This window comes from Canis aureus, chromosome 15 (assembly GCF_053574225.1).
Source record: "Canis aureus isolate CA01 chromosome 15, VMU_Caureus_v.1.0, whole genome shotgun sequence".
Lineage (NCBI taxonomy): Eukaryota > Metazoa > Chordata > Mammalia > Carnivora > Canidae > Canis > Canis aureus.
Genome location: NC_135625.1, coordinates 27,072,971 through 27,086,723, shown reverse-complemented (window position 1 = coordinate 27,086,723; position 13,753 = coordinate 27,072,971). Strand labels below are relative to the sequence as shown.

The 13,753-nt window shown below is 33.5% G+C and overlaps 1 long non-coding RNA gene across 8 annotated transcripts in view; it reads right to left on the bottom strand.

Moving 5' to 3' along the window:
- Nucleotides 1-13,753, bottom strand: part of LOC144284421 (uncharacterized) — a 364,283-nt gene that overhangs the window by 145,593 nt on the left and 204,937 nt on the right. For all 8 annotated transcript variants that reach the window (XR_013352774.1, XR_013352775.1, XR_013352769.1 and 5 more), the window contains 2 exons: nt 1,387-1,413; nt 894-1,026 (listed from right to left, as the gene is read on the bottom strand). This is a non-coding gene — a long non-coding RNA (uncharacterized LOC144284421). The remainder of the gene's footprint in view (nt 1-893; nt 1,027-1,386; nt 1,414-13,753) is intronic.

Below are 13,753 nucleotides of genomic sequence, written 5' to 3'. Positions count from 1 at the left end.
GAGAGTATAAGAGAATAAGTCAAATTTTCATAGGCAAAGCTGCATATAAGTTTTTGAAATGTCACTGAAAACCGTATTTAGACTTCGCATCATAAAAGGATGAAATTATTGGTCAAAGAAATAATATCCATGTAAATCTGGATACCTTCCCAGAAATGACATTTGCCATCTTAACATGCTGGAGAAAAATTTGAAATAGATTTTAAGTAACAAAACTAACTTGGTACTTCATATCACATAAACTATTTCTCCATCTGTAGCTTTGTACCTGCCAATCTAAATAGTTTGAGATAAAATGCTTTAAAAATGATAAGGAAAATCTAAGAGTATTTTATGTGTATGTATATATATTATATGCATGTGTGTATACATTTATGTATGCTTATATATATACTTTCATATCTATATTCATTATATATAAACATATTATTCATGTATATATATTCAACACACAACATTCTTCTAATATCCACTGTATTTTTGTCCTTATTGCTATCGTTATTATTATATTATTTTGAAAAGTTTGCATACCTTCATTGCTATGACTTTTATATCAATATCTTTACTCCCCTCTTTCCTTACTTATTTTATGAATAAAAAAAACCTTCCTGTCCTCTCCCTTCTTCTCCTTCATTATCCTTTTTTAGCCAATAGTTTTATCTTTTTTTTGGCATATATCTTTGTATTCATAATTATGCTTAAGCTTTTACTTCTTAATTTATCAACATTAGTAGTATGTTTTTACTTTAATTATTATCTATGAGGCAATAAATGGGCTTATTTTGCAATAATTTTTCCTATTTTTTGTTAGTTGGGTTGTTTCAACACACAATATTTTGTCATGTCAGCATTTCTTTGTTTATAATTTTATAATAAAAATATTCAATACTCACCACCAACTGCCTCTGTCTGGTGTGATTTCCTTGATCATCTGTTGTTGAAATGAGGCACATACTCCAGTAGTAGAATCATCAGGAAGTCAATATTTCCTAGGTCATTGTATATTCAAAATTGTTTCTCTGTAGGCTTTTGATTTGAAAGAAAGACTAGTTAATTATAAAATCTTTGGCTCGGAATTTTTTCCGTGAATACAATTAAATATGTTTAATTGTTTAATGACATTGAAGATTAGCATCCAAAAAACTCTGATAATAATCTCATTTTCTTTTGTTTATATGTAGCATGAACCTGAGTATAAAAATATTTATTATAGTACATTTTCTAATTTTCTTTTCAAAAAATATACTTAACTGAGTATTTTCTGAATTTCTGTGTATCTGAAAAAATTATTCTAATATCTTAATATGGCTAAGTGTTTCAGGTTAATTCTAAGTGAGATTTTTTATATTTCTAAGCATTTATGGAAAATAAATACAAAGAACTTACAGAGTCTGATGGAATTGGGAAGAATTGCTGCAAAAGAGAAGAGACCAAGGTATAAGTATGACCTATTAATGGATCTTTAATTTTTAATTTAATTAATTAAATTTATTTATTTAACAAAGAGAGAGTATAAGCAGGGGAGCAGCAGAAGGAGAGGGAAAAGCAGGCCCCCTCCTGAGCAGGGAGCCCAATGTGGGGCTCAATCCCAGGACCCCAGGATCATGACCTAAGCTTAAGGCAGACGCTTAACTGACTGAGCCACATAGGTGCCCCTTATGGGATCTCTATATTAGAGACAAAGGGAAATTATGATTACAGCAGGAAATTTATCCCAAAGATTGTTTTTAAATAGGATACCCCAGAAATTAAAATATGGATATTTAATTATCAAAGACATAGGTTAATCGAAAATTTGCCCCTTCTTGACAGTACAAGGACCATTGCATATTTCAGTTCTTTTTTTTTCTTATCGTACATGCTGTCATTGTCCTACCCATATCAACTTAGCACTTGCATCTTACATTTTATCCAATGTTTCAACTATCAACAATCTCCAGCTCTGCCTGAGGACTTTCTCTGGGCCCCTGAAAGGCATTCCAGAAGGGTTTGGAAATCCTTCTGCACTCCAGGAGCATCCCTCAAATATTGACAACAGATGCTGGAAATTTTTCCCATCTTTCACCTTTCTGAGATTATGAGGCATGTTCTGCTCCTTCTCAGATTTCCAAGGGATAACTGACTTGGTAACATCATTTGACTAGCTTTCATGTCTTTCCTCTCTCACTTCCCCACTTCTCCACCATTGTTTTCTGACTTATCTTTCCAAATCAATTTATACTCAAATGCTAATCCCAAAGATTCCTTCTGAGGACACTCAAATCAAAAGACTGACATCAGAAGTGGTCCTAGAAAATACACCCCTCAAGATAGAATTTTAGTATTGGTTTACTCATATACCAGATAGCAACATGGGCCCTATTACCAAGGGTGTGATTAAGAATGACAATGATGCCTATCTGCCCAATAACCTGAGGTGAATTGGAATAGGGACTGGTGAAAAGGATGGACTGACTTATGCAATACATCAAATCACGAAAGACATGCATAAATTGCTAACTAAGAATTATGAAATCAGCTTCTGTTGTTCATTGCCACTGACATCTTTAAGGGAGGAAATGGCAGACTCATGTTAATCAATTATTAATTCAGGGCATGATGTGAAAATCAGAAGGTCTCCATGTCAGTACCTAAAGGGACTTTTATTTCCAGCAGCAGGGAACAAACTATACTGAAAATTGAGTCCAGGATCTAATTGTGAGAGTAAAAGAGTTCCAAAGAAAACCAAATTAGCAGATCCAACAAGGCTCCTATGATAAAATGAGGTACAAAATTGCCCTAAATTCTCTTGGCCAACAGGAGGCCCCATTCCCCTTCCTAGAGCAATGGTCTTCCTGGAGACCAAGAAAATGCCTCACCTTAGGCTGATAGGCTTGAAGTTTGTCTTACTCAAGATCTGCCCATACCTTTTTCATTGCTTCTAAGTGAAGAGTAAGATCTAGAACGTGACAAAATTGGGAATTTCTTTTCCCACTCTAGAAACAGAGGTCATTCACCAAAAGATCTGCAAGTGTTAGTTAAATATACAAGCAGGGACTGAGAGAACATGCATGGGTATGAAAGTTACGTCTCTTATAATACAATGGAAAATGGTTAATTATCTTATAATGGAGTGGACAGTATAGAATAAAATGGCTATTTTAGGAGGAAAACTATTTTTACAGTTAGTGAAGAAATTTTATAACATATACAGAGTTGATACATTGCCAACTGTGGTACCACAGTCCTCAATTAGCTTACTTTCATCTAAAATATTTTTTATTCTCTTTCAGGTTCTTTAAGGTAGATAAGATCTTTTTGTTCCATCTACTCTGTGTTATTTATCTTGCCCAAATGCTTGGAAATTGATTAATGTCTAAAGAAGATTATATTTTATCTGGGTCTTAAATACTTCAATTTCATAGCTAGTCATAGTATTCTATGTCACTGCAGTCCCTTTTACTCTGTTCTCAGAAATTATTTGAATTTTTCCTACTTTTTTTTTTTTAAGATTTTATTTATTTACTCATGAGAGACATACAGAGAGAGGCAGAGACACAGGCAGAGGGAGCCTGATGTGGGATTTGATCCCAGGACCCTGGGATCACCACCTGAGCCAAAGGCAGATGCTCAACCACTGAGCCGCCCAGGCATCCCAAACTTCTTCTACTCTTAACTGATTCCCAACCTGTCAGAGATAAACTTGATTAAAAATTTCTTTGATAATCTCTCATTTGAGTGATATTGGGTGATCTTTCAACCAGTATGTGTAATCATTCATTCTGAGGGAGAAAAAAATCCTTATTCTTTTCAAATTGAGTTCAGTATGATAATAAACATAGCATGTATTTGCATATTTGCTACTTGAAATTAAATGATCAATCATCAGTGTACTTCCTAAATATTAAAATGACTACATTAAAATTTTAAAAGATATATTTTTCGGAATCCTGCTTTTGTTTCAGTTTTAATATTACCCAGAATAAATTAGGAAGAAAAAAATAATGTTTAAAATAATATTTTGTTTTGAGGATAACATTAAATGTTCTAGCAATGCCTCTCAATCAATATGTAAATGTGTCAGAAAAATCACCTGCTTGCCATGATCAAAAGATCAAATCATAGGAAAAAATATCAAAAATTCATGCTGCCTTAAGTATAAGCATGCAAACACTGTCTTTATTATTAATAAAATTACTTTAAGTGATAAAACAGAAAAAACTCTTGGAATATTAATTACCAACAAAGTGATAGGCAATTAAGCTTTAAAAAAAAAAGTAGAGACAAAGATCAAAATGCATTATCTAACTACTGTGGAATAGATACATTTATTATATCTTATTAACCTATTTAACCTTCAAAATAAAGTATATAAGGTAATTATATATTATAGTATATATACTATATACTTATATAGTATATAAGGTAATTAAATTATTTCTAATTTATACATAGGGACATTGATGTTCGGAATATTAAGACTGGTTAACCACTACTAAGCTGGTAAATAATGATTTTGTTTAATGGCTTCATAACAATAATAGAGCACAAAGGTAAAACAACATGGTAGATGAATTTTGTTTATCATTTATTTGTTGTATTGTATTGTATTGCATTGCTTTGTTTTGTATCAATAGTGATTTTTAAAGGCCAGTAATATGAACAAGAGTTCTCTGAAGTATATGAAGCTATTACAGATATTGTCTTTTTTTTTAATTGATTTTATCCTTCTATCTCACTTCTATCATATGCCATGGATCTCTTTTAACACAATCCTATATTTTTCACTCTCAAATTATAAATATATCAAAGTTGAAATGAATGTTAAGGTTATACCATTTCCAGAGGCATTTAAATGTTCAGTTATTATTCTTTGGAAAGCACTTTTAAAATTAACTACAAATTCATATTTGTGCAAAGGAACATAAAGATAAAAAATATATAATTTAATTGAGTTAGTTCTACAAATGTAAGTCAGAAATTTTGGAAGAGTTTATTAACCTCCGGTGGGTGAAGAGCTTCTAGAGGCTATATACTCTTAGTACTACAGCATAAGGAGCTACTGGTGTCAAAACACAATTACTGTATAAGGTAAAATTTATTTCTACAAGTAGATAAACCAGTTAGATAAAACTTTGGAGCCAACACAGGACAATGAATCAAATGATTTTAAAGAGATCCATTATATTTAAGAAACAGAAGTTAAAGAACATTTTATAATTGGATGTACTTTATTGAGGTATAATTTGTATATAATAAAATATACAGATCTCAAATGATTAATTGCATAATTTTTTCAATTATATATGCTCAGGCAATAACCAGACAAAAGAAAACATAGAGTAACCCTAAAATCCGAGGAAGGTTCTTCATACTCCTTTGTGCTCAATACATACCTACTATATAGGTCATTGATTATTTCTGCTAAATATTTATACTTTTAAAATTATTTTCTTTTCTTCTTGCTTAGTTTCCTCCTCTTTATTCTTTAAGGTTTTAAGGTTTAGATTAATTTTACTATTTTCTGGGGCACCTGGGCGGCTCAGTAGCTGAGCGTCTGTCTTTGGCTCGGGTTGTGATTCCATAGTCCTGGGATTGAGTCCCACATTAGGCCCTCCTGCAAGAAGCCTGCTTCTCCCTTTTGCCTATCTCTTTGCCTCTCTGTGTCTCTAATGAATAAGTAAATAAAGTCCTTAATAATTTTTTTTCTGTTTTCTTCTTTTTTAAAAAAATAGGCATAGAGCTATTCTAAGTCCTCATTAGCATGTACAGATAAATTATTCTCAGCTTTGGTCCATCTAAAACTGCTATTTTCCTCCTTCCATTAATGAAGAATATTTTCATTGGCTATGGAATCCTAGATAATCTTTTCGGCATTTTGAAAAAGGCATTTTAGTGTTAACTGGCCTCGGTTGTTTCTAATGAACAGTGTCATTATTCTACTTTTGTTCTTTGTATAAGATTAGTCTTCTCTCTGGCTGCTTTAATATTTAATTTTCATGTTTGAGTTTTTTTCAGCAAGTCGAGTATGATAGATCTAGCTTTGGTTTTCATTTTATTTATCCTTAAAACTTGCTCCATTTTTTTAGAAGTGTGACTTGATAACATTCAATAATCTTGAAAAGCTCTCAGACATTATTTCTAAATATTTCATCTTTCCCATTCTCATTATCCTTCTTGGCCTCAATTACCATGTGTTATGTGCAATTTTATATTATACAACAGACCTTGTATGTTCCTTTTTATTTAGTTTTCCTCTCTCTATATATTTTTTCCCTATTTTTCTTTTAGTTTGGATACTTTATCTTGATCTATCTTCATGTTCACTAACCTTTACTGCTTTTAGCCCATCTGCTATAAAGCCCATCTAATGATTTTTTTCTGTTTTATATTTGATTTGTACTTATGTCTACCTGATTCTTTTCTTTCATAGTTTATTTCTCTTTTTTAAAATTTTTCACTTTTAGCAGATACTGGCCACCTTTCTCACCAGATACTTTAGCATTTTTATCATAATATTTTAAAGATCCTTTGTGACATTTCCAGTTGTTGGGCTATCTCTGTATTTATTTATATTATTTATATTGATTATCTTCTTATAAGTCACATGTTCTTTTTTCATTTTTACTGTATTTTGTGGGTGTACCAAATATTTTGTATAAAATAACAATAGAAACTGCTATGTTATGATATTAAAAACAAAATCTGCCAAAAATACTTGCTCATACTGCTTAGCTTCTAGAATCAATAAGATGAATCAGTAAGATCTAGAGTGGAAACAGGTCTGGGATTTGTTGCAAATTTTATTTGGTTCAATTCCTCTTTGGCTTTTCATTATTTTAAGTGAAGAATTAGAAATTTTCCCTCAGTAGAATTTGGTACCTGAGCACAATATTCTGATCAACCATTTTCTCTTTACAGTCAAGCCCAATCTTTAGGAACCTTAAAATCTTTGCTTCATATACAGGTTTCCAGGCTTTGGATTAATAGAGGATTCTCTTTGTTTTCTAGTCTTGCTCTTAGCTTACTCTTAGATGTGGCCTCATGCTGATTCTAGGTTTTGGAGTACAGATGATTTACATTTTGTGAAGGTTGAGGATAGTTAGAAGGAATTTCTCTCATGTTTTCCGCCTTTACCTTTCCAAAGTTGAAAGCCAAGCATGTCTTAGAAAATTTTTCTCAGTTCTGCTGTGCCACAGCCAACCTTGAGTTGCTGAATGTCTGAAGTGTCAATAGTTAATTTATGATGTCCTGACCTCAGTCTTTTAGAGTGAACCCTCATGCACACAGTGAAAACCTGTGACTAAATAACTGGTAGCTCGTTGCAGACTTATATGATGGCTCCTCAGCATCCTAATCTGTTATAACAGTTCACATGCAGGTCATAAAATGTTCATTATAATTTATAATAGTTCCTCTTTCTCTTTACTTTTTCCATGGTAAATTTCTAGTCTTATCACTACTCCCCAGAGGTGAAGTGATGAGATCTGCCATGGTTCTCTTATTTTATAGAAAGTAATGTCACTATCTGAAACTTAGCTGATTAAGTTTTATTGAGTCTTCAGGTCTTTATTGTAAAGCAAATAAACAGACTAATAAACAAAAACCCAAAGTCATTGGGTTTTTTTCTGGCTTCTTTCTTTGTATTTTTTTCTGGCTTATTTTGGATGTTAGGGTATGAGTATTGTTCTTCTGTGAATTTACATTATTACTAGAAGCAGAATATACAAGTAGATATTGTCACATTTCTAAGACTAAAACAAACTTTTAATACAATGAATTGGGAAATAATTAGGAATAAACAGTCATGTGATTATGTTATTTATATCTGTGCTCTATGTACTGACAACTGAAACAATCTCCGTTTAATTAAAAAAGTTTTCAGACATATTATTTTTCAGTATCCCATCTTTCTTTCTGATAATCTTAGGAAAACATATGTTTCCATAAAATATTTTGGACATTTTTCTAAGAAGAATGTAATATCTAAAATTATATTACCCAATGCAGGGAGAAATAATTTAAATTAACAGACAGCTTGCTAGATGCCATCTCATTGTGGAATGATGTTATCTAAAAGTACTTAACTTCTAGAAATCACTGGTTAAAATTTTGTCCATGTGCATCTTTCCTGGGATCATTAATTATCAAGTCACTGCTGGCTGAACTACTTGCACAGATGAGGTTTGTTGCTTATTTTACCCCTGAGGAAATATTAAGAAAACTAACAACATCATCTAACATTTATAGAATTGAATTGGTGCAATGTGGCAATGTACAAAGTACCTCAGTCTGACAGTGTGCAAAAATGATGACACATATTTCAGCAATATTTGAAGTTGGTTCTACAAAGAACTGGATATTTCACATAAACCATGAAATCCCTTATTCATATACATATCATTGTATACTTATAAAATAGCTTTTTTTCTTTCACAGTAAAATACTGCTGTTATTTTATGTTATGTTTTAAATGTGTAATTTTCTAAAGAATAAGCAAAGCTGAGAAAAAGTCTTCTGAGTCAGCAAATTTGTTCCCAAGAATCTTATTTAATTAGAAGACTTTTGCTGCAATTGTCCTTTTAGTGTTGCAAAGGCTACAAAATAGTTTTTAACCAGCCTCCTCACTCAGAAAACAAATTTGATTATCATGCAAGATAAAAATAACATAAGTTCAATTCAAGACTGTTAAATTCTATAAGTAATTTTCAGTTTATTAGAAATTTTTTAGTTTGTAACTCAAAGAATGAAGACTGGGAACACAGTGCTTTTTAAAAAATATCCTGCATAACTAATCTGCAGTTGATGAAACTGTTCTGTCTTTAGTTATGTAAATCTCATTTAAATACCTGATAACATTTTTATAGACATCTTAACCAGATACTTTATGTTAACAGAACATTAGTACCTGTTTGAAAAACAAATGGTGAGATTTTCATGAAAAGTTTGCTATCTATAACAGCAAGCTAATAATGATAGGCAAAAAGACTGAGGAAGGGAAGGTGCTTAGGAGGGAAGGTGGGAGTTTCTCAATGATCTGGTACCTGGGTGGCATGAAATATTCTGAGGAGCAGAGGTCTGGAGCTTCTGGTGAGAGTTATAGTGAAGTAAGTTATTTAAAACTTTTACACTTAGTTTGAAATTGAATATTTAATATCTTACAAAGGTATAGAGAATTTTTAATTCAGAATATTCTGATCATGACAGAAAATGGTGGCAGAGTAGGAGGACCCTAAGCTTGCCTTATCCTCATGAATGCAATTAGATAACTATAAAATCAGCCTAAATATCCCAGAAATTGATCTGAAGACTGGCAGAACAAACTCTACAAATAACGGTAGAAGAGGCCATATAAGAAGGTAGGAAATGTAGAGACACAATTTGGGAGAGAAATGATCTTGGCTGTTGCAGTTTGGAGGGAGCCACAGTTGTAGAAAAATGCAAGAGACACACTAGCACACAGAGAAGTCCATGGGGAAAACGAATCCCTATAGCAATTGGCTTGAAAAGCAAGAAGAGCTGAATTTTGTGAGTTCTAGCAACAAGGAAGGCTTAAAACCCAGAGTTTTAAGGATCAGCAGGCTTGGTTTGGATAAAGCCCAGAGGGTATGGGGGCTGCTCTTGGAGAGAAGGTAGGGCAAACACTCTGTAGATATACAATAAAACAGCAATCTGAAGAATGCCTGAGGTACACAGTAGGGAGGTTATTCACTCATCTTGGAGTATGTCCTAGAGAGGCAGCATTCATGGAGAGAGCCTTCTGGGAACAAAGGAACTGGAAGTTGCCATTTCCCTCCCCTGCACCTCAGTACAAACACAGAACCACCTGCAGGTACCAGTGCAGTGCCAGCACTCACTATCTAACTTGCTTACACTGACCTCCACCCCTCCTCTCAGTCATGCTTGCCTCAGTCCCAATGCAGTGGACCTCCTGCCCCAGAAAACTGGTTCAAACCTCTGCAACACTGCATCTCCCAATCTCAGACAAAATGAGTAGAGAAATTTTTCCCAAATGAAAGAAGAAGAAAATTTGTCTCAAATGGCTGAAGAATGAAGGGAAACATATACCTGAAGGGGTAGTTAAAGCAATAATCATACTGATACTCACTGGAATGGAGAAAAGAGTGGAAGAGATCAGTGACTCTTAACAGACAGATAAAAAGGAAACAATCAGAGATGAAAAGAGCAATAAATGAGATTAGAAACATGCTTGATGCAATGAACAGCAGATTGGAAGAAGCAGAGGGACAAATAAATGACCTAGAAGGTAGAGCAATGGAAAGTAATCAAGTTGAACAAAAGAGAGAAAAAAGAATTATGCAAAACAAGAGTAGGCTTAGGGAACTCAGTGACTTGGCCAAACATAATATCATTTGAAGTATAGGAGTCCCAAAAAGAAAAGGAGAGAGAAAAGGAGGGAAAGCATTTATTAGAAGAAATAATAGCTGAAACTCCTCTAACCTGGGAAGGAAACAGATATCCAGATTCAGGAAGCTCAAAGAACTCCCCACAAAATCAACAAAAGCCAATCCATACTAAGACATGTTGTAATTAAAATAGAAAAATAAAGCAATAAAGAAAAATTATTAAAAGCAGCAAGACAGAAAAAATATAGTTACATACAAAGGAAACCCCATAAGACTATCAACAGATTTTTCAGCAGAAACTTTCCAAGCTAGAAAGGAGTCACATGACATATTCAATGTGCTGAAAGGGAAAACTGTGCAGCCAAGAGTAGTCTACCCAGCAAGCCTATCATTCAGAATAGAAGAAGAGATAAAGAATTTCCCCAATATAAATGAAAACTAAAGTAGTTTATGGCCATTAAGCCATTCCTGCAAGAAATATTAAAAGGAGCTCTTTGAATGTAAAGGAAAGACAACGTGACAGTATGAAGGGAGGAAAAACAAAAGCAATAAAAATGAGTATTTCTGCAGAAAAAAAATCAGTCAAGAAACTCACAAAATAAAAGGATGTAAAATATGACATCATATACCTAAAATGTGGAAAGGAGAGGAATAAAGAGTGGGTTCAAATTTAAATGATCATCAATTTAATATAGATGTCTATATGCAGAAGATGTTATATGCAAACGAAATCCAAATATATCACTAAAGAAAATCTTTATAAAAGAGAGAAAGACAAGAAAGGATCAGAGACAATTTTTAGAAACAACCACAAAATAAGTAATAAAATTATAATAAATACATATCTATCAATAATTACTTTGAACGTAAATGGACCAAATGTTCTAATCAAAAGATATAGGGTAACAGAATGGATTAAAAAAATAAAAAAGAGGGCAGCCTGGGTGGCTCAGCAGTTTAGTGCTGCCTTCAATTAAACTCAGAACGTAATCCTGGAGACCTGGGATTGAGTCCCACGTTGGGCTCCTTGCATGAAGCCTGCTTCTCTCCCTGCCTCTCTCTGTCTCTCACTTTCTCATGAATAAATAGATAAAATCTTAAAAAAAAAAACAAGAAAAATCTATATGCTGCCTATAAGAGACTCAGTTTAGAACTAAAAACACCTGAAGATTGAAAGTAAGGGGATGCAGGAACCTCTATAATGAAAATGAATGTCAAAAGAAAGCCATAGTCACAGTAGCAATACTTATATCAGACAAAATAGATGTTAAAATAAAGACTATAACAAGAGAAAAAGGACACTATATAAAAATAATCCAACAAAGAGCTATAACAATAGTAATATTTATGCACCCAGCATTGGAGTACCCAAATACATAAAACAGTTAATAGCAAACATAAAGGAACTAATTGATAATAATACAATAATATTAGAGGACTTTAATACCCCCACTTACATCAATGGACAGCTTATCTAAACAAAAAAATCAATAAGAAATCAAAGGTTTTGAGTGACACATTGGACTAGATGGGTTTAACAGATATATTCAGAATATTGCATCCTAAAACAGTAGAATACATATTCTTTTCAAGAGCAACATTTTCCAGAATAGATCACATATTAGGCCATAAACAAGTCACAACAAATTCCAGAAGACCAAAGTCATACCATCCATCTTTTATGACCATGATGCTATGAAACTAAAAGTCAATAGCAAGAGAAAAACTGGAAAGACCACAAATACATTAACTATTATTTTTTAAGATTATTTGTTCATGAGAGACACAGAGAGAGAGGCAGAGACATAGGCAGAGGGAGAACCAGGCTCCATGCAGGAAGCCTGATGTTGGACTCCATCCCGGAACTCTGGGATCATGCCCTGAGCCAAAGGCAGATGCTCAACTGCTGAGCTACCCAAGAGTCCCCAAATACATGGATGTTAAAAAACATGCTATAAACAATGAATGGATCACCAAACAATTAAAGAAGAAATTAAAAGGTGCATGGAAACAAATAAAAATTAAAACACAATGGTCCAAAACCATTGGAGTACAGCAAAAATGGTTCTAGGAGGGAAGCTTATAGCAATACAGGTCTACCTCAAGAAACAGGAAAAATCTTAAATAAGACCACCTAACCTTACACCAAAAGGAGCTAGAGAAAAAATAAGAAACAAACCCAAAACCAGCAGAGGAAGAAAATAATAAAGATTGAGCAGAAATAAATGATACAGAAACTAAAAAAAACTTGGTAGAAGAGATCAATAAAACCAGGAGCTAGCTCTCTGAAAAAAAAATCAACAAATTGATAAAACTAGCCAGGCTTATCAAGAAAAAAACCCAAATACATAAAATCACAAATGAGAAAAGGAAAAATAACAACCAACACACAGAAATACAAAGGATAATAAGAGAATACTATGAAAAGCTGTGTGCCAACCAATTGGACAACCTAAAAAAAAAATGAATGAATTCCTGTAAACATATAACCTAACAAAACCAAAACATGAAAAAACAAGATTCAAACAGACTGATTACAAGCAAAGAAATCAAATCAGTAATCAAAAAACTTACAACAAATGAAAGTCCAGGACCAGATGACTTCAGAGGTGAATTCTAACCAACTTTTTAAAAAATATTTTATTTATTTATTCATAGAGACAGAGAGAGAGAGAGAGAGAGAGAGAGGCAGAGACACAGGCAGAGGGAGAAGCAGCATACAAGGAGCCCAACGTGCTACTTGATCTCGGGTCTCCAGGATCATGCCCTGGGCTGCAGGCGGCACTAAACCGCTGGGCCACCAGGGCTGCCCTAACCAACTTTTAAAGAAGAGTTAATACCTATTCTTCTCAAACTATTCCAAAAAACAGACAAGGAATGAAAACTTCTAAATTCATCTATGGGGTCAGCATTACCCTGATACTAAAACTAGATAAAGAGAACTATAGGCTAATCTCTGATATACATAGATGCAAAAAAATCCCATTAAAATACCAGCAAACTGGGGCACCTAGGCGGCTCAGTCAGTTAACTGTCTGCCTTTGGCTCAGGTCATGGGATGGAGCCCTCTATCAGGCTCCCTGCTCAGGGGGGAGCCTGCTTCTCCCTCTCCCTCTGCCACTCTCCCTGCTTGTGCTCTTTTGCTGTCCGTCAAATAAATACACAAAATTAAAAAAAAAAAAAAACACTAGCAAACTGAATCCAACAAACATTAAAAAAAATTCACCACAATCAGGTGGGATTTATTCCTGGGCTTCAAGTGTGGTTCAATATTCACAGGTCCATCAACATGATATATCACTTCAGTACAAGAAAGTATAAGAACCATATGACTATTTCAAAAGACATAGAAAAAGCATTTGACAAAGTACAATATCCATTCACGATAATGACCCTCAACAAAGCAG